General features: G+C 41.6%; 1 non-coding gene across 1 annotated transcript; it reads left to right on the top strand.

Moving 5' to 3' along the window:
• Positions 1–3,162: 3,162 nt before the first annotated feature.
• LOC142170054 (small nucleolar RNA R71) lies at positions 3,163–3,269 on the top strand. Its single transcript, XR_012699669.1, has one exon. It is a non-coding gene; the product is annotated as a small nucleolar RNA R71 (small nucleolar RNA).
• The last annotated feature ends 18,133 nt before the right edge of the window (positions 3,270–21,402 follow it).

Genomic DNA, 21,402 nt, shown 5'->3' with positions numbered 1-21,402 from the left:
AAATGGTTGCTCCCAGTTTGGTGCAACTATGATAGGTGCAGACACCAGCCTCTTCTTTAATTCCACAAAAGCTATCCCGTAGTCATCAGAAAACACAAAGGGGTGATCTTTTTCAAGCAATTTACACAAAGGGTTAGCAATCATGGAAAACTCTTTTATAAACCACATGTAGAAACTGAAATGGCCAAGGAAACTTCTTATTACCGTGACAGAAGTGGGTGCTGGAAACTTGTCTATTACATCAACCTGAGCACGATCCACCTAAATGCCCTTACTTGACACTAGGTGTCCCAAGACTATACCTTCTTGTACTATGAAATGACATTTTTCCCAGTTTAGCACCAGATTAGTCTCCATACATCTCTTCAGCACTCTTTTTAGATTCATAAGGCAGTCATCGAATGAGTTTCCCACCATTGAGAAATCATCCATAAAAACATCCATTATATGCTCTACCATATCTGTGAAGATGGTCATCATGCACCTTTGGAATGTGGCGGGTACATTGCATAGGCAAAACGACATTCTCCGAAAAGCATAGATGCCATATGGACAGGTGAATGCCATTTTCTCTCTATCCTCTAGGGCAATAGAGATCTGATTATACCCCGAGTATCCATCCATGAAGCAAAAATGGGACCTCCCTGCCAATCTATCTAACATCAGATCAATGAACGACAAGGGAAAATTGTCTTTTTGGGTGGCCTTGTTTAATCTTTTGTAGTCGATACAAATTCGCCATCTCGTGACTTTTCTTGTTGAGGTCAACTCGTTATTCTTATTTTGCACCACATTCACTCCACCTTTCTTTGGCACACACTGAACTAGGCTAACCTAGTGGCTGACGGAGATGGGAAAAATGATTCTCGCATCTAAACACATGATCACTTCCTTCTTCATGACTTTTTTCATGTTGAGGTTCATCCTTCTTTGACGTTCTCATAAAGACCCGTGCCCTTCTTCCAGTTGAATCTTATGCATACAGAAGTCGGGCTGATACCCTTAATATTTGTAATGGTCCAACCAATTGTAGTTTTGCATTTTATTAACACCTACAAAAGTCGTTCTACTTGCACATCTAACAAACCAGATGAGATAATAACATGTAAAGTTGAGTTAGGTCCCAAGAAAGCATACCTGAGGTTAGATGTTAGCGATTTCAGTTCCAACTGTGGTGGCTCTTCGATCGATGGCTTAACTGGAGGGGTATTTCTTTCTTCTAAGTGTAAAGAATCGAATTCAAGCTCTCTTTTCCAGTACCCTTGGCCTTCAAGAGCCAACATCCACTCCGCCAAGTCCTCACCATTTACCTCTTCTAAATTCACGAGGCAGGCTGCTAGAGTTTCTTTTGCACTAAGTTCCTCATCATCTTCTTCCATGATCACATCCAAAACATTTATCAAAGAGCAATTTGCAAACTCACTCGGTCGCTGCATTGACTTTTGCACATTAAATTTTTTTTATTTGTTATTTAGCCTCATTTCAGCTCCCCAGTTTAACAATCAATCAGAGCTCTTCTTGTGGCTAAGAACTACCTTCCCAAAATTATGGGAATCTCCTCATCCACCTATCAGTCCAGAATGACAAAATCTGCCAAAAACACAAACTTTCCAACTTGCACAAGTACATCATCAAGTATGCCCGATGGACTTTTCACCGTTCGGTCAGCTAGCTGTTGTAACATGGATGTGGTCTTTGCTCTTCTAATGCCTAACTTTTTATAGATAGCCAATGTCATCAGATTTATCCTCGCCCCAAATCACATAATGCTTTGGCGAATGCATAACTACCTATGGTGCATGGAATTGTGAAGCTTTCAGGGTCGGATAGCTTCTCCGCTATAGATCTTGTCACAACAGCACTACAGGTGTAAGTCAATGTCATAGTTGCCAAGTCTTGAAATCCGAACTTGTGAGATATCAAGTCCTTCATTATTTTTGCATAACTGAGCATCTCCCTCAAAGCATCAATTAGAGGAATGTTTACTTGAATTTGCTTCAACATTTCCATGAAATATTTGTACTACTCATCCTTCTGATATTTAGACAACCTCTGCGGGAAGGGTTCTGGAGGTCGCTTCCTTCCTATTACTTGAGTTAGATCCTGTCCCGGCACTATTTCTGATGCCCTCTCTTGCACTCTCTCAGTCTCCTTTGCAACCTCTTTTTCTTTGCTTGTTTCCTATTGTGCATGTTGTACCGTTACCTCTGTTAACCCTGTTGAATCGTCCACCTCAATTGGTATTGGCACAAGTATCCAGTTGGTCAACTTTCACGAGTAATTTCTTGCTCTAGATCAAGATCTCTACCATTTCTTAGACTCATCGCCATAAGCTGCTGCGGGCCCTGCTCTTTCAGATTGACTTGTGTGTCTGCAGGTAAAGTCCCTTTGGGATGATTATTCAGAGCCATAGATATCTACCCTAATTGAATCTCAATCCCTTTTATCGCTGATTTATGTTATTCCACCTTTTCTTGTAGTTTTCCATTGGACCCAATCAGTTGTTGCAACATTCCTTTAATTTCAGACAACCCATCATCTTGTCTCACTATCTGTTGTTGAGGCTGTTGATAAGCTAGCTGCTGATTTTGCTGATTGTATCCCTGTTGCCTTTGGTAAGGTACTACTTGACCCTGTGGTCGCATAGCTCCAGAATTGTTGGTGTTATTGCACTGTTGTTGTGCTGGTCTATACTGCTGATTTTGCTACCCCCAATTCTTACCACCTTGCCTCTGGCCTCCATAGTTTCCCACATAGTTCATGTTCTCCTGATAATTCTGGTTATCACTTTCACCACTCCACGAGTACACATAAGGTTGGTTAATGCATGGTGTACATAAGCCCCCATTAGTCGTGTCAACTATGTGTACCTGCTTCTGGCCTGATTCATCAATATTCTTGGTGAGGATACTCATTTGCATCATCAGAGTGGACATATGCTTGGCTATGGAGTTATTTGGGTCCAAAACTACTGAGTGAACTATAAGGGTGATTGTAGTGTCTCTTGTCATCCATCATGAGTTTTGAGCCATTTTATCTAGTAGGACCTTACACTCTCTAAGTGATTTGCTCAAAAATGCTCAACTTGCTGAAGCATCAACGTTGGCCTTCAAGCTATCTGTCAATCCCATGTAAGACCTTTTTCCCAAAATCTGTTCTGGAATGCCATGATGTGAACACTTAACCATCATACCTTTGAACCACTCCCATGTTTCTTGTAGTGTTTTCACTGGTTTTTGCCTGAAGCTCAATATCTCATCAACTTGGTTGGCAGTCTTATTAGGTGGGTAGAACTTATTCAAAAACTGCTTGACTAATTCCTCCCAAGTGGTGAGAGAGTTTATGGGATGCGAATTAAGACAAGTCTGTGCTTCTCGAGTCACCCAGAATGAAAACAATAACAGTCTGATTGCTTCTAGTGTCACATTTGGTTGCCTTTGAGTGACACAAATTGACAAAAAGTTTTTCAGATGCTGTTGTGTATCTTCAATGTAAGACCCAGAGAAGAGTCCCTTGTTCTGCAGTAGATGTAGCATGTTGTTTGTGATTTTAAATGACTCCGCTTGTATTTGAGGGACTGTAATTGCGGTTGCCAGATTTTCAGCGGCGGGTTGTGCCCAATCTTACAAGGCCGCTTCTAGCACATGATGTGCCGCACCCTGATTTTTCAGGTCATTCACATTGTTTCGGTTGTTCTGGTCGTCTATGACATCCCCATGTCTAGTTCGATCTGTTTTGTTAGGTTTTGTTGTTGTTTGTCCTTCTTGTTTGATCGATTTAATGCCTTGCAAGCTTTCTCAAGATTCGATAATACTTCAAACAATTGACTAGTTCTTGAGGAGTTTCTAGGCATGCACGAGTAACACACATGACTACAAACGTTAGAATTTCAATATAATGAATTTAAAATGAAGAAAATTGACTAAACTTAGAATACTAGCAATTCTTCTAGCTGTAATTAATAACACAATTAACTCCTCGGCAACGGCACCAAAATTTGATCACGCCTAACTACGCCTCCTAAGAGGTCTAGCAATCGTTGCAAATATAATCTGGTTTACAAGTCTAGAGTCGAATCCCACAGGGAATTAACCTATTAACCACAACCAACAGTTTCACATGAATTCAAGTAATCAGCCTTCAAAAATACTAAATATCGATTTGAGTGTTTACTAACTAATATAAGAGTCATTAAAATGCAGTAATTTATTTCTAACAGAGCAAATGTTGTAGACAAGATTTGGAAAAGTCTAGGGTTATGATTTCCCCTATTGTCGGAATCTCCCCCGTCACGTTTCCTATAAATTCGCCTAAATATTCTCTACCGATCGTGAGCACTTTAGGTGTCGTAGTTCTCTCTCGAGCAACTACTATAATTTACTAGACATATTCTCTCGAACTACGCTAGCTGGCACTAATTTACCGCTCACTACGATCGCACCAAGGTTTCGTTATCTCTAATCCCGCCTTTAAACCCTCCGTATTGATCTCTTAAATATGTTTGGAGTGGTGTTGATAAATGACTACCTAAATGCGTACTCTCTATCAAGTAATACACACTAAATTGGCACAGTTAATTGAGAGCTCTTCAATTAACAACAACGAAAATTTAGTTAAACAAGTAGACAAAGATCAACGACAAATTTATATTAAACGCAGTGAACAAATCATCCTCCAATAGGCATCAAACCCTAGATGAGAAGGTTTATCTACTCATAACCATACTAACAATCATGATAATAATTGAAAGCATTAAAATACAGATTAAGGAAGAATGGAAGAGAAAAACTCTTGCGATTTGTTGCCTCTAAGTGTACTCGTAGCCTTTTTTCTTCTCCAACAATCTCTAACCCATAAGAATTAGGTTTAGAACCCCTTTTATACATATTGGGGGCGTGTAGAGTTGAAACTACCTAGTACTAGCCGAATTAGGATGAAATCCGACCTTAGCCGTCTCGCTTGGCACCTGGAGCCAACCTGGACACCGAAATTTTTCCACTTCTGTGCTTTTCTGCCATTGGCGTTTTGGTTGGTGCCTGGAGCCAACCTGGGCACCAAAATCATACTCCCTCCAAATTCATCTATTTTTACTTCACTTTGCATGCAAGGTTGCCAAATCACTTCAAATTGACTCTTACACATATAAACACCATTATTAAGCTCGAGTCACAAATATTTACACCAAAGTTAACAAGATTGAGGTATAATGCAAGGAACATTACATGCAAAAACATGGAGTTTTAGCCTAACATCAATACCAGTTCAGGAAGAATGAAGTAATGATCTATTGCAACCATGATGCAACAAATACAATAACTGATTTTACAAGTACAAAACGTGAAAAATGTTAGTCAGGCTAGACCAAAAGCTTTGGCACTAGCAGTACAATAGGTTTAAGCCTAGCGTTAATACCATCTGAATCACGTTATTGAACTTGTACTCAAAGTACTGTCTTATTCCTTCTCAACTTGAAACCTTTAGACTTTAAGGTTTGCCTCTATAATGATCCGACCGGTCGTTTTGAGTACTAGCTTTTTGTTATGTGTTCTGAGACTTTTCTTAGCTCTATTTTGATGATTTATTAATTGAACGTGTTGTCCGTGTCGATTTTCAAAAAATGTAAATGTGAATTTTTACAAAAATGAGATTTTTGACCTTAAAAATGACTAGAGTTGACTATGGTTAGCTCTATTGAAAAATAACCTCGGATAAGTATTTTGACAATTCCAATAGGTTGGTATGATGATCTTGGACTTGTACATATGTTTGCTTGGGGTCCCGAATGGCCCGCGCTCGTTTCAGCATACTATGTGAAAGTTGGAAAAATTGAGTTTTAAGTTGAAATTCTTGAGTTGGCAAAAATTGACCCGAGATCGTTTCGGCGTATTACGTGAAAGTTGGCAAAAATTGAGTTTGAAGTTGACGATTCCGATAGGTTTGTATGATGATATTACACTTGTGTGCATGTTCGCTTTGGAGCCCCGAAGGGCTCAGATGAATTTCGGATGTGTTCAGAGTGTTTTTGGATTGTTGATGCCTTGTTTCTAGTGTTTCAGATCTGTAGGTCTCACAATTGCGATGAATTGTTCGCAATTATGAGTCCCTCTTTTGCGAAGTTTGACTCGCAAAAGAAATATTAGGGTTGTTGTCTTCACACATGCAAAGCTAGTATCGCAAATATGATTATGTGGTCTCCGATTTTGCGGTTATTGTGTCCCAAATGCATCTAGAGTTTGGATGGGCAACCTTCGCAAATGCGAAGGTGAGACCGAATGCAAATGAGGGCAGGTTCGCAAATGCATACTTTTCATTGCGTTTGCCACCATTATTGGCTAGACAGATGTACGCTTTTGCGAACAGTGTTTCGCATTTGTGAATATCGCAATTGCAAACTACGCTTCGCAATTGTGACTCCATAGAGGCGATTTTGAAGAGGAATTTCATTCCAAATTCATTGTTAAGCATCTTTAACTAGTTTTCAATTAATTTCAACTACTTTTTCATGAATTTTAATATCAAATCTAAGAATTTCATGGTAGAAAGTGGTTTTGGGTAGAACTTAGGAATTTTGTAAAATCGAGATTTAGACCTCAAATTGAGGTAGGATTTCTAAACAAATCACATAACCGGCCTTGGGGTGAGTGGGTAATCAGATTTTTGTCCGTATTTCGAGTTTTGACCAAGGGGCCCATGGTTGACTTTTAGGATTTTATCCAAGATTCAACCTTTATTTATTGGGGATGTTTCCTTTAGCATTATTTGAGTTAGTTAGATGATATTTGACTAGGTTTTGATCGTCTTGAGGATTATTTCTAAGCAAGACGATATTGGATTGTGAAAATATTTCGGAATGAGGTAACTGTCTTGTCTAGCTTTGTTGGAAGAATTTTTCCAACTAATTGATATTGTTTGTTACATGCGGGGGTAATGCATATACGAGACGACAATCGTATATGCGTGTGCTAGGGTTTCCATGCTCGAGAGGGGGAAATTATGTGCTTCTTTGTGCCTTTGTTGAACTTGATGATCCCTTAGCCTACGCATCATTTAATTCGATGACTGAAAAACTGATTTATCTGGGTTAGAAATAATGTTAGAATATATGACATCTTAAAAAGGATTTAATGTGCTATTTTTGAGATTCGTTGTATACTTAACTTGATCGTGGTATCACAAACCTATATCTATACTTGTTATTATTATGTTACTTGAGCTTCTTTATTTGTAATAAAGGATAGTGATTGAGGCCTTAGGGCTATGTTTGGCACGGTGGGTATTTCTGTGCGGTTGATAAGATGTTAGCACGATGAGTATTTCAGTGTGGTTTGAAATGAGATTGATTTGTTGATTATTACGATGCAAAAAGAAAGAAATTTGGAATTCTGTTATGATTACTCGTTCATTAAACACTACATGCCCTTTTCTTTAGTTTCTACTAATATTTGCTATTTTGTAAGATATCTTCCATTTGAGTTCCTTAGGTAGATTAGCTCTGTGTTTTCCATTTGGTTTGTTACCGTTATAGCTATGTTTTAAGCTTGTGTGTTACTATTACATCTACGCTTTTACTTGATTTACTTCTGCTACATGTCCTCTTCGAATTCATGCCTTTAACTTTTGTTTCATACATGTTACATGCCTCTAATTGTCACGTGATTTACTTGTTAGATGCCTTAACCTTCTACATGTCTTCACTTACTACATGCTTTTACTTACGACATGTCTTCTTTACTATATGCTTTTACTTACCATATGCCTTCACTTATTAAATGCCTTTACTTGCTACATGTGTCTACTTGCTACGTGATTTTTGTATATTGAATGTTTTCATTTGTTCCTTGTTCTTACTTGACAAACAACTTTACTCGATTAATGTCCTATTCTCCTTTGTTCAACTGGATTGGGTGGGCTTTAGATTGGTTGTGTGTTATGTCTTTTGGAAGCCTTGTCATTATATACGATAGACTAGCTTTTGATATTGGACTGCTCATCTTACTATGTCTGAGTTGTATTATCTAGTGGAATACCACGTGTTCGTTTTCTCCATATTACGTTATGGACTTATCCCGTGTTTGGTTGTTGTTGTGGTTTCATATGATATTATTGATATTGTGAATCGGGTTGCATGACGCAACGATATTGAAATAAATTGGTATTTTTAATCAGGTTGTACGCTACAACGATATTGAAATGAATTGATATTGTGAATTAGGTTGCACGCCGCAACGGAACTGAAAAATGATATGATATGAAGAAATAATGACGCCAATATATTGTTTATTATATATATGAGACTGGGTTGAGCGCCACAGCGAAGAAAATATATTATGGTTATTCTTATCTCTTGATTTCTATAATCGCATCGTGTTGTGAGACTGAGAGGTGATGATATTCTGGGGCCCTCTGTTATTCGTATTCGTGTTTCATTTATTACGTAATTATTTGTGTATCTTTCTCGTATTGCTCTTTCTGCTTATCATCTGGACAGGTAAAAATAATAAGTGAATATCTTGTAACTTAAAAACTCGTCACTACTTCATCGAGGTCAATGAAGGTACTTACTGAGTATATAGGGTCGGTTGTACTCATAATACACTTTTATACCTTGCGTGCACATATGACAGCTGAGTAGCAGTGGAAGACTGAGCCTTGCATTGAAGACGTACCTTCATTCCAGATTCAAGCTACCTCTTTGTTCATGGGAGTTTAGGATTTAATCTTTGTTTATGTAAACTTCAAACATATATCGTATTTATTCTTTTTATCAGTTTTTTAAATCTAAATCATAGTAGCTCTTGATTTATTTTACCAGTCCTTGGGAGGTTGTATAATATTCAGTCATTTTATTTCTTGTTATTAATTAATAATCTGTCGTTATGTTCCTTGTTCTATGTTTGGCTTACCTAGCATTAGGGTTAGGTTCCATCACGACTATGTGGTTTTGGGTTGAGATAGCCTCTAAACCTCTAGCCTAGCATTAATACTACCTCGTATCTCATCAATCTGTACTACGTCATCTGTAAATAGTATGCACCAAGTACCTCCCTTGAATGTATCGTGTCAACTCATCTATCACCAAAGAAAATAAGAGTAGGCTGAGAGTTGATCCCTGGTGCAACCCTATCATGACCAAAAAGTGTCAGGAGCCCCATCCCACTATTCTTACCCGAGTCTTGGGTCCTTCACATATATCTTTAATCGCCCAAATATATGCAACCAATACACATCTAGCCTCTAAATATCTCCACAGCATCTCACTTGGGACTTTGTTGTGATATTTTTCTAGGTCAATGAATATCATATGTAAGCCCCTCTTTCGCTCCACCTATCTCCTAACAAGATGAATATCTTCAAGTCGATCGACCCTGCAGGAATTCGAACTAATTCTCAAAAATAGTCATGCCCTTCCACACCCTCATCTCCACCACCCTCTCATAAACTTTCATAGTATGGCTTAGTAGCTTGATACCCATTTAGTTATTGTAATTCGTAATATCACCCTTATTCTTGTACAATGAAATTATCGTACTCAAACTCCATTCCTTAGGAATTTTTGTTGTCCTAAATATGACATCAAACAACCTCGTAACCCACTCTAATCCTGCTCTTCATGCGTTTTTTCAAAATACCATCGGGATCTCGTCTACCCCAGTCGCTCTATCCCTGCTCATCCTATGCAGGACCCCCTCAACCTCTACAACCTTAACACACCTATAATACCCAAAATCTTGATGACTCGCATATTGCTCCAAATCGCCCAACACAATGTTCATGTTCATCTCCTTATTCAAGAGTCTATGGAAGTATGTCTGTCATCTATGTCTAATATGTGCCTCTTCCACCAATACATTATCATCCTCGTCTTTGATGCATTTCACTTCATCTAGGTCTCGTCGGCCGGTCATTTTGGGTGTTGTAGCCCTATTCCCCCATTTAGTGCTTATTCTATGCTCAATTGTTGTTATGTGACTGGCCGAGGTGGTTCGTTCAGTTTCGGTGATGTTTCAGAATGGATTGGGACACTTAGTCCCAAGGTTGGAAGCTTAAGTTGAAAGAGTTGACCTGATATTGACATATGTACAAACGACTCCGAAGTGGAGTTTTGAGGGTTTCAATAGCTCCGGATTGTTGTTTTGGACTTAGGAGTGCATGCGAATATTGATTTGGAGGTCCGTAGGTGATTTTAGCTTGCAATGGCGAAATTGAGAAAATTAGAAGTTTGGAGAGTTGAGAAGTTTGACCGAGAGTTGACTTTGTGGTTATAGAGCTTGGATTTTGGTTACGGAAGCTGAAATAGGTCCATTGTGTCATTTATGACTTGTGTGCCAAATTTAAGTTCAATCGGAGTTGATTTAATAGGTATCGGCATCGAATATAGAAGTTAGAAGTTCATAAGTTCATTAGGCTTGAATCGAATTCGTATGATGTTTTAGAAGTTCGAGCGAATTCATATGATGTTTTAGGACTTGTTGGTATGTCTGGTTGAGGTCCCGAGGGCCTCGGGTATGATTCAGATCATGTCCGGTGCATTTTGAACCTTGGAAGAATTCTTATTTTGCTGGTGTTGGTTTTCTTGTACGCGATCGCGATCGCGAAGTGTTAATTTGGGCACCTAGGTTTTTTTCCTATGCATTCGTGAGCTTGTGTTTGCGATCGCGTAAGTTGGTGAGGCAGTGATTGCGAACGCGTGGGTGAGGTCGCGTTCGCGAAGTGGAAAGAGATAGGATGGGAGTTCATGTGAATTTGTTATTCACGATCACGTAATGATGTCTGCGATCGCGTAGTTCTGGGATTTTGTGAGTCATGTTTGCGTGGGAGATTCTGCGTTCGCGTAAGAGGATTTCTGGGGTAGCTAAGTTTTGTGCTTCGCGAATGCGAGGCGATTTCCGCGTTCGCGAAGAAAGGATATCTAGGCAGAATAAAAATCTAAAAATGAGGGTTTGAGTTTATTTCGCAATTTGATTTTGGGAGCTCGGATTGAAGCGATTATTGGAGAGATTTTCAAGGGAGTAATTGGGGTAAGTGATTCTAACTCAGTTTTGGTTAAATTACATGAATATATCATTGATTTCACCATTTAATTAGTAATTTGGGTTGAAACATTAGGGAAAAATTATAGAAGCTTCATAGGCTTTAATTTGAGGATTTGAAGGTCGAGTTGAGATCGGATTTGAGTAATTTTAGTATGGTTGGACTCGTGGTTGAATGGGTTTTCAGATTTTATTAAATGTTTTTTGGATTCCGAGATGTGGGCCTAGGGTTGAAATTTTGAGTTGACTTTTTTACTTTTAATTAAGAACTTTGCTTTTTTCATATGAAATTGATTCCTATAGCTTGTGTTGATCGTATCCAGTTGTTTGTTGCTAGATTCGAGGTGTTCAGAGGCCGATTCATGAGGCAAGTGCTTATGGAAGTAGAGATTTGCACTATTTGAGGCAAGTAACACTTCTAAACTTTGTTATGCGGATATGAATCCCTGACTTATGTGTTATGTAATTGGTGTTGAGGTGACGCACATGCTAGGTGACGGGCGTGTGGGCGTGCACAGTAAGAATTGTGACTCGATCGAATCTGTTGAACTGTGTAGTCATATGACTTGTTATTTTCCACGTATTTCCCATGTGTTAAAGTAATTGAACTACGATTCATGTTAGAAATCATGCTTAGGCTACATGCTGATACTGTTGGGACCTACATAGGTCGTGTTGCCTGTTCAATTATTTGCATAATTTGCAATTATGTACTCAGTCACAGCTATCATTTGCATATCATATCTCAGTCTCTGTTGCCATTTATTGATACATCATATCATCATAGTTTGGGCTGATTAACATGATACTTGTGCGCCCGGGAGACTGGAGAGATTGATAATTGAGTGAGGCCGAGGGCCTGATTGTGAGGATATTTATAGGATCGGGCTGCACGCCGCAACATGCTTTATTTATTCATGCCATGACTGGTTTATTATAGTGCTTGGGCAGGATCCGCCCCTCTGGAGTCTGACTCACCAGCAGTGAGCGCATGTACCAACCGAGTGCGAGTGCGACTGCCGAGCGATTAGGAGGATTGAGTGGCTGTGGGGAATGAGTAACTGTGAGGATTCAGTGAATGGGGGGACTTAATGATTTCATACTCTGAGAGTATGCATATGACTTCATCATTGTTTTGCATTATAGTTGGCATACATAATTGACGTGTAAATATTGAGATGTATCAATCCTCATTTCAATTACACTTCGCATATTTTACCTGTTTGAGCTTTAACTGTTGAACTTGAAAGCATGTCTACATTTTTGTATTGTTATTTCTATTTTTGGACAGTACCTGTTGAGCTCATCACTGCTTTCAGTCCAAGGTTAGTCTTGTTACTTATTGAGTACATTAGGTCGGTTGTACTCATACTACACTCTGCACTTTATGTGCAGATCCAGGTACTTTCGGGTACGGTGGTTGCTGATTCTTGAGCTTTATCAATTAGGAGATTCTCGAGGTAGCTGCTTTGGTGTCCGCAAACCTCGACTCTCCTTTATCTTTTAGTTTTTATTATACTGTTATATCTTCCTAGACAGTGTTTCAGACCATGTTATTTTATAGAAGCTCATGTAGTCCGTGACACCGGGATTTTGGGGCAATATTGTATTGAGTCGCGGTATATTCATACCTATATTTTTGAGATTTTACTCTTAAAATTATTTTATTATGTTTTTGAACTTAAAGAATGTGTAGTTTATTATGGTTGTCGGCTTGCCTAGTATTGCAATAGGCGCCATCACGACATGTGGGATTTGGGTCGTGACAAGTTGGTATTAAAGCCTAGGTTACATAGCTCTCACGAGTCATGAGCAAGTCTAGTAGAGTCTTGCAGATCAGTATGGAGATATCTGTACTTATCTTCTAGAGGCCGCCGAACCATTAGGAAAACTTCACTTTCTTGTTTTCTTGTTATGCGAATTTGTTGATTTTTGAAACTAAACTTCTATTATTCTATTCCCTCATAGATGGTGAGGACACGCACATCCAGACCGGGCGGCAACCAGTACTACCAGTTAGGGCCACGATAGGCCAGAGCTGGGGTAGGGGCTGAGGTGCAGCTCTTACAGTAGCTAGAGCAGCACTTGTAGATCCATCAGTTGCTCTAGCTCAGGAGCAGATTCCATATATGGTTGAGCCGATGGGACCAGCTCAAGCACCAGTTATGCCCATTGTGTCTCACACCGGGGGAGGCACCCACACTCCCGCCCGCCATACTCCAGAGCTAGTGATGTAGGGTCTTCAGACACCGGGGGTACTACCAGCCCAGCCAGCAGTCGCTTAGGCCAATATGGGTCCCATTATGAGTGATGAAGAGTAGGAGAGACTTGAGAGGTTTGGGAGGCTCAAGCCTCCAGCATTCAGTAGGGCTAAGTCTGAGGATGCTCAAGACTTCTTGGATAGGTGCCAGCAGGCTCTTTGCACGTGGGGTATTCTGGAGACTAGTGGGGTTTCATTTACTACTTTTCAGCTGATGGGGGCAGCCTTTAGATGGTGGGAGGCCTATGAGCGGAGCAGGCCAGCCGATGCTACACCACTTTTATGGTGCGAGTTCTCCGTTCTCTTCTTGGAGAAGTTTGTGCCACCGACCTGTAGGGAGGAGTTGCATAGGCAGTTTGAGTAGCTACGCGAGGAAGGCATGTTTGTGACCCAGTACAAGATGAGATTTTTAGAGTTGGCCCGTCACGTGATCTGGTTGGTTCCCACAGAGAGGAGAGGATTATGAGGCTCATTGATGGCCTCAGCTATCAGTTGCATTTTGTGATGACTCGGGAGAATATATCAGGTGCTAGGTTCGACGAGGTGGTTGATATTACTCGGCGGCTAGAGTTGGTTCGTAGTCAGGAGTGTGAGGAGAGGGATGCCAAGAGGCCTCGTGGTTCGGGTGGTTTCAGCGATGTTCCTTCTGGGGGGCGATCCTACTACAGTAGGGGTCGTCCTTATATGCCCGATCAGATGGCTCGTCCAGTTCATCGGGGTGTATTAGCTAGCAATGGTTCATATAGTGCTCGCCCGGGGCAGTCATCTCTCAGTGCTCTCCTAGGTCATAGTTCATCGGGTTCTCCATCGGTTCAAGGTTCATATGTGTCAGGTCCTTCTAGCAGTTATTCTAGTTCTCGGGGCCCGATTTAGTCCCTACCACCAGCAAGGAGTTGCTTTGAGTGCGGGGAGCTTGGGCATGTATGGAGATAGTGTCCCCGTCGCTTTGGAGGTTCAGTTTAGTAAAGGGGTCAGGCGGCGACTTCTGCACCTGTTACTTCACCACCCGCTCAGCCAGCTTGAGGTGGGGCTCAAGCAGCTATAGGTTGCCCTAGAGGGGGAGGACGATCAGGTGGTGGTCAGGCCCAATTCTATGCTATTCCTGCCAGGCCAAATGCTGATGCTTCAGATGCAGTGATCACATGTATTGTTTCAGTGTGCCACAAAGATGCTTCCACATTATTTGACCTTGGTTCTACTTATTCCAATGTATCATCCTATTTTACTCGTTATTTGGATATGCCCTATGAGTCCTTAGTTTCACCTGTTCATATATCTACGAAGGTGGGCGATGCTATTGTTGTGGACCATGTGTATTTTTTTGTGTGGTGACCATTGGAGGGTTACAGACTAACGTTGATGTTATATTACTTAGTATGGTTGACGTCGACGTGATTTTGGGCATGGATTGGTTGTCTCCATATCATGCTATTCTGGATTGTCACGTTAAGACTGTGACGTTGGCAATGATAGGGTTGCCAAAGATCGAGTGGAGAGGTTCTCTGGATTATATTCCCAGGAGGGTGATTTCATTTTTGAAGGCCTAACGGATGGTTGGGAAGGGATGTTTGTCATATTCATCCTTTGTGAGAGATGTTGGTGCTGATACTCCTACTATTGATTCTGTTCTGGCAGTGCGAGACTTTTCGGATGTGTTTCCTGCTAACCTGCTGAGCATGCCACCCTACAGGGATATTGATTTTGGTATTGACTTGGTGTCGGGCTCTCAACCCATTTCTATTCCTCCGTATCATATTACAGCAGTAGAGTTGAAGGAGCAACTTCAGGAGCTTCTTGATAAAGAGTTTATTTTGCCTAGTGTATCACCTTGGGGTGCACCGGTTCTGTTGTGAAGAAGAAGGAGTGTACTATGCGGATGTGGATCGATTATAGGCGGTTGAATAAAGTTACTATCAAGGACAAGTATCCTTTGCCGCGCATTGATGATCTATTTGACCAGCTTCAGGAAGTGATGGTCTTCTCTACTATTAATTTGAGGTTTGGATACCACCAGTTGATGATACGAAACTCGGATATACTAAATACGGCATTCAAGACCCGCTATGGTCATTATGAGTTCCTAGTGATGTCTTTTAGGCTGACCAACGCCCCAACAACATTCGCATCTGATGAACAATGTATTCCAGCCATATCTTGATTCGCTTCTCATAGTATTTATTGATGATATCCCGGTGTACTCACTTAGCTAGGAGGAGCATGCACAACATTTGAGGATTGTTCTACAGAGGTTGAGGGAGGAGAAGCTTTCTGCCAAGTTCTCCAAGTGTGAATTTTGGCTCAGTTCAGTGGCTTTCTTGGGGCACGTGGTGTCCAGTGAATTGATTAAGGTAGATGCAAAGAATATAGAGGCGGTTCGGAGTTGGCCTAGACCGTCTTTAGCTACGGAGATTCAGCGCTTTCTTGTCTTGGCCGGATATTATTGTCACTTCGTGGAGGGTTTCTCATCCATTGAAGTGCCTTTGACTAGGTTGACCCAGAAGGGTGCTCCATTCAGGAGGCCGGATGAGTGTGAGGAAGGCTTTCAGAAGCTCAAGATTGCCTTGACCACATTTCCAATTCTACATTTCCGTTCAGCGTCAGGCTCTTATACATTGTATTGTGATGCTTCTCGGATTGGTATTAGGTGTGTCTTGATGCAGGAGGGTTGAGTGATTGCTTATGCTTCATGCCAGTTGAAACCCCATGAGAAGAACTACCTTGTCCATGATTTGGAGCTGGCAGCCATTGTTCATGCATTGAAGATTTGGAGGAATTATCTCTATGGTGTGTCTTGTGCGATATTTACGGATCATCAGAGTCTCCAGCACTTGTTCAAACAAAATGATCTAAATTTGAGGCAGCGGAGATTGTTGGAACTGCTAAAGGACTATGATATTACTATTTTGTATCATCCCGGGAAGGCTAATGTGCTGGCCGATGCTTTGAGTAGAAAGGCAGTAAGTATGGGTGGCCTTGCATTCATTCCTATTGGTGAGAGACCGCTTGCATCAAATGTTCAGGCCTTGGCCAATCAGTTCGTGAGATTAGATGTTTCGGAGCCCGGTCGGGTTCTAGCTTGTGTGGTTTCTCGGTCTTCCTTATATGATCGCATAAGATAGCGTCAGTATGATGACCCCCATTTGCTTGTCCTTAAGGACACGGTTCAGTACGGTGACGCCAATGAGGTTTCTATTGGAGATGATAGGGTGTTGCGGATGTAGGGTCAGATTTGTGTGCCTAATATTGATGGGCGACGTGAACTGATTCTTGAGGAGGCCCACAGTTTGCGGTATTCCATTCATCCGGGTGCCACAAAGAAGTATCCGGATTTGAGGCAGCACTATTGGTGGAGGAGGATGAAGAAAGACATAGTGGGGTTTGCAGCTCAGTGACTAAATTGTCAGCAGGTTAAATATGAGCATCAGAGACTGGGTGGATTGCTTCAGAGGCTTTCCAGAGTTGAAAAGGGAGCATATCACCGTGGATTTCGTAGTTAGGCTCCCATGGACTTCGAGGAAGTTTGATGCTATTTGGGTGATTGTGGATCGGTTGACCAAGTCTGCGCATTTCATTCCAGTTGGGACTAATTATTCTTCGGAGCGGTTGGCTGAGATCTACACCTGCAAGATTGTTCGTCTTCACGATGTGCCGGGGTCCATCATTTCAGATCAGGGCATGAAATTTACATCGCAGTTTTGGAGAGTAGTGTAGCGAGAGTTAGGCACACGGGTTGAGTTGAGTAAAGAATTCCACCCTCAGATGGATGGACAGTCCGAGCGCTCTATTCAGATATTGGAGGATATGTTACGTGCTTGTGTCATAGATTTTGGGGGTTCTTGGGATCAGTTTCTGCCGCTTGTCGAGTCTGCCTACAATAATAGCTCCCAGTCGAGCATTCATATGGCTCTGTATGAGGCTTTGTATGGGAGATAGTGTTAGTCTCTGGTGGGTTGGTTTGAGCCGGGTGAGGCTAGGCCATTGGGTACTGGCTGGTTCAGGATGCTTTGGACAAGGTTAAGTTGATTCAGGATCGACTTCGCATGACACAGTCTAGACAGAAGAGCTACGCCGATCGGAAGGTTCGTGATGTTTCTTACATGGTGGGGAGAAGGTGCGACTCAGAGTTTTGCTCATAAAGGGTGTTATGAGGTTCAACACGAAGGGCAAGTTGAGCCCTCGGTATATTGGCCCGTTTGAGGTGCTTGGGAGGATTTGGGAGGTGGCTTACAGGCTTGTATTGGCTCTTAGTCTATCGAGTGTTCATCTAGTGTTTCACGTATTCATGCTTTGGATGTATGTCGACGATCCGTCTCATGACTTGGACTTCAGCACAGTTCAGTTGGATGGTGATTTGACTTGTGATGTGGAAAGGATGACCATTTTGGATCGGTAGGTTCGAAAGTTGAGGTCAAAGAACATAGCTTCAATGAAAGTGCAGTGGAGTGGTCAGCCAGTCGAGGAGGCTACATGGGAGATCTAGCTAGAGACACGGAGCAGATATCCACACCTATTTGAGACTCCAGGTATGATTCTAGACTCGTTCGAGGACGAACATTTGTTTAAGAGGGGGAAGATGTAATGACCCTGCCGATCATTTTGAGTGTTATAGCCCCTTTCCCCCATTTACTGCTTATTCTATGCTCAATTTTTATTATGTGACTTGCTGGGGTGGTTGGTTTGGTTCTGGGGATGTTTCGGAATGGATTGAGACATTTAGTCCCATAATTGGAAGCCTATGTTGAAAGAGTTAACCGGATGTTGACTTATGTGCAAATGACTCCAAAGTGGAGTTTTGAGAGTTTCTGTAGCTCTGTATGGTGATTTTGGACATAGTGATTTGGAGGTCCATAGGTGATTTTGGCTTGAAATGGCGAAAGTTGGAAAATTAGAGTTGAGAAGTTTGACCGAGAGTTGACTTTGTGGTTACCGGTCTCGGATTTTGGTTTCGGAAGTTGGAATAGGTCCGTTGTGCCATTTATGACTTGTGTGCAAAATTTGAGGTCAATAGGAGTTGATTTGATAGTCTTCGGCATCGAATGTAGAAGTTAGAAGTTCATAAGTACATTAGGCTTGAATCAATACGTGATTCGTGGTTTAATTGTTGTTTGATGTGATTTGACGCTTTGAAAAAATTTGTATGATGTTTTAGGACTTGTTGGTATGTTTAGTTGAAGTCCCGGGGGGCCTCGGGTGTGATTCGAATCATGTTCGGCGCATTTTGAAACTTCGAAGAATTCTGATTTTGCTGGTGCTGGTTTTCTTGTACGCGATCGCGAGAGGAGGATCGCGATCGCGAAGTGCTAATTTAGGCAGCTATTATTTTGTTCTATGCGTTTTGAGCTTGGGTATGCGATCGCGTAAGTTGGTGAGACAGTAAATCGCGAGCGCATGGGTGAGGTCGCGTTCGCGAAGAGGAAAGTGAGGGACTGGGGGTTCATGCAAATTTGTTATTCGTGATCACGTAGTTATGGGATTTTGTGAGTTGCGTTCAAGTGGGAGACTTCGTGTTCGCATAAGAGGATTTCTAGGGCAGCTGAGTTTGGTGCTTCGCAAATGTGAAGCAATTTCCCCGTTCGCGAAGAAGGGATATCTCGGTAGAATACAAATCTCTAAAACAAGGGTTTGAGCTTATTTCACAATTTGATTTTGGGATCTCGGATTGAGGCGATTCTTGGAGAAATTTTCAAGGGAGTGATTGGGGTAAGTGATTCTAACTCGATTTTGGTTAAATTAAATGAATATATCATTGAGTTTACCATTTAATTAGTGATTTGTGTTAAAAGAATTGGGAAAAAATTGTAGAAACTTCATAGGATTTAATTTGAGAATTTGAATGTCGAGTTGAGATTGGATATGAGTAATTTTGATATGGTTGGACTCGTGGTTGAATGGGTGTTTGGATTTTGTTAATTTTGTCGGATTCCGAGATGTAGTCCTGGGGTTGACTTTTTGACTTTTGATTAAGAACTTAGCTTTTTCATATGAAATTGATTCCTATAGCTTGTGTTGATTTCAAATGAGGGGATTCTCTGTATACGGTCGGAATCGAGCTCGCCTACGACATGACAAGTTAGGCTCGGAACATGACAACCAAAGACTGAAGATCGACCCCGAGTCCCGCCCGAGCTAGAACCCGGGGTCAGAACGCCTGTCTTCGGGAACATTGAGTCCGTAATCCCGAAGTCAACCTTAGCCCCGATCGAGCTCGAATAAATATTGTTAGCATAACCAACAGAACACCGAAATATCTGTGACCAGTCGGGTATTACGATGGGAATCTCGGTGCGTATCAGTGAGGAACCGACAATCAGCTAATCAAGGAATTTTTTACCTTCTATAGAATTGTACATAAAGTAGGACTCTTCTACTACATAAAGGGGGGTCTAATAATTCATCTAACACATTTGTAAGATGCATCCCAAAGCAATACATTGTTATTATTTCTCTTTAATCTCTTCTTCTTCCGTATCCTGACACTGATTGAAGAGTACTTGGCTCGAGGGTGACTAACCTTCCAAGGCAGATACTATTCAATTCGTGTGGTTTGCATTTACTTTGTCGTTATTTATTTCAATTGCGCTCTAATTTATCATTTTGTATCAAGTTAGTGCACGTATCCTTAAAATCACTTACAAATTCAATTCTTATCCGATTTTGAGGGTAAACAGTTTGGCGCCCACCGTGGAGCTACGGGTAATAGTGGTTATTTGATACAAATGTCCATAACACACACTACTTTACACTTGTTCTTTGAAGTGTCTCTAATTTCAGGTTAAAACTCAAAATGTCGAACTCTCAATCAGCACCCCTACATGTTGACAACGAGTCCGGCCATCATGGTGAAAATAACAACATAGTGCCCGGTGATGAGGTACCGCACGTTGATCCCATCGGAATTCTGGCCGCGGGCCCGATTGACGCTAATTCACATGTGGCTATCGACGCAAACTTGCCTACCGACCCCGAAAATAGCGTCCGTGGTGGACCCCGATCGGCAACTCAAAAAACCCAAAATATTGGAGGGGACGGGATTAGTTTACGGGTAATCTTCAAAATGTTGCAGGCTCAACAGGCGGTGATAGCTCAATTACATAACCAAAGTCGTGCACCGAGCAGAGTTGAACATGATCCGCCCTGGGAAGTCACCCGCAGGGATGAACCAGTCGCCGAAAGGTCAAATGAAAATGAATCGGGGGCTAACCATGAGATCATAAAGATGCTCAAAGAGCTTACAAAATGGATAGAATCAGGAGAGAAGAAAATCGAAGGCAATGACAAAAAGGTGGAAACCTACAATTCCAGGGAAGACCAAATCCCAGGAGCACCACCAATATTGAAAGGCCTGGATTCCAAGAAGTTCGTGCAAAAATGTTTTCCTCCGAGCGCGGCTCCAATGCCGATTCCTAAGAAATTACGCATGCCCGAGATTACTAAGTATAATGGAACGACTGACCCAAATGAGCATGTAACCTCTCACACATGTGCCATCAAAGGGAACGACTTGGAGGATGATGAGATCGAGTCTGTCCTATTAAAGAAGTTCGGAGAGACCCTGTAAAAAGGGGCTATGATATTGTATCACAACTTACCTCCTAATTCTATTGACTCAATTGCTATGCTTGCAGATTTTTTCATAAAAACACACGCCGAGGCCATCAAGGTCGAGACCAGGAATTCAGACCTTTTCAAAGTAAAACAAAAGGATAACGAGTTGATCAGAGAGTTCGTGTCCCGATTTCAAATGGAATGAATGGACCTGCCACTGGTCGCTGATGATTGGGCCATTCGGGCTTTCACCCAAGGGCTTAATGTTTGAAGCTCGGTGGCTTCACAGCAGTTGAAACAAAACATGATAGAAAATCTGGCCGTTGCTTGGGCCGACATGCATAAAAGGTATCAATCAAAGATTAGAGTGGAAGATGATCAACTCGGGGCCCCTCCAGGGTTTATTTATCCCGGCAGAACCATCGACAGAGTCAAGAGAGACATCGATCATGAAACGAGACCAAACAGGGATCGGTATCAGCCATATAATAGTGACCGAATAAGCAGTGGGTCCGGGCGGAACTCTATGAGAAATGAAAAGAGAAGTGACCGAGGTCAGAGCAACCG

The sequence above is a fragment of the Nicotiana tabacum genome, chromosome 15 (assembly GCF_000715075.1).
Source record: "Nicotiana tabacum cultivar K326 chromosome 15, ASM71507v2, whole genome shotgun sequence".
NCBI classification, from domain to species: Eukaryota; Viridiplantae; Streptophyta; class Magnoliopsida; order Solanales; family Solanaceae; genus Nicotiana; species Nicotiana tabacum.
This window is presented reverse-complemented; position numbering and strand designations above follow the sequence as displayed.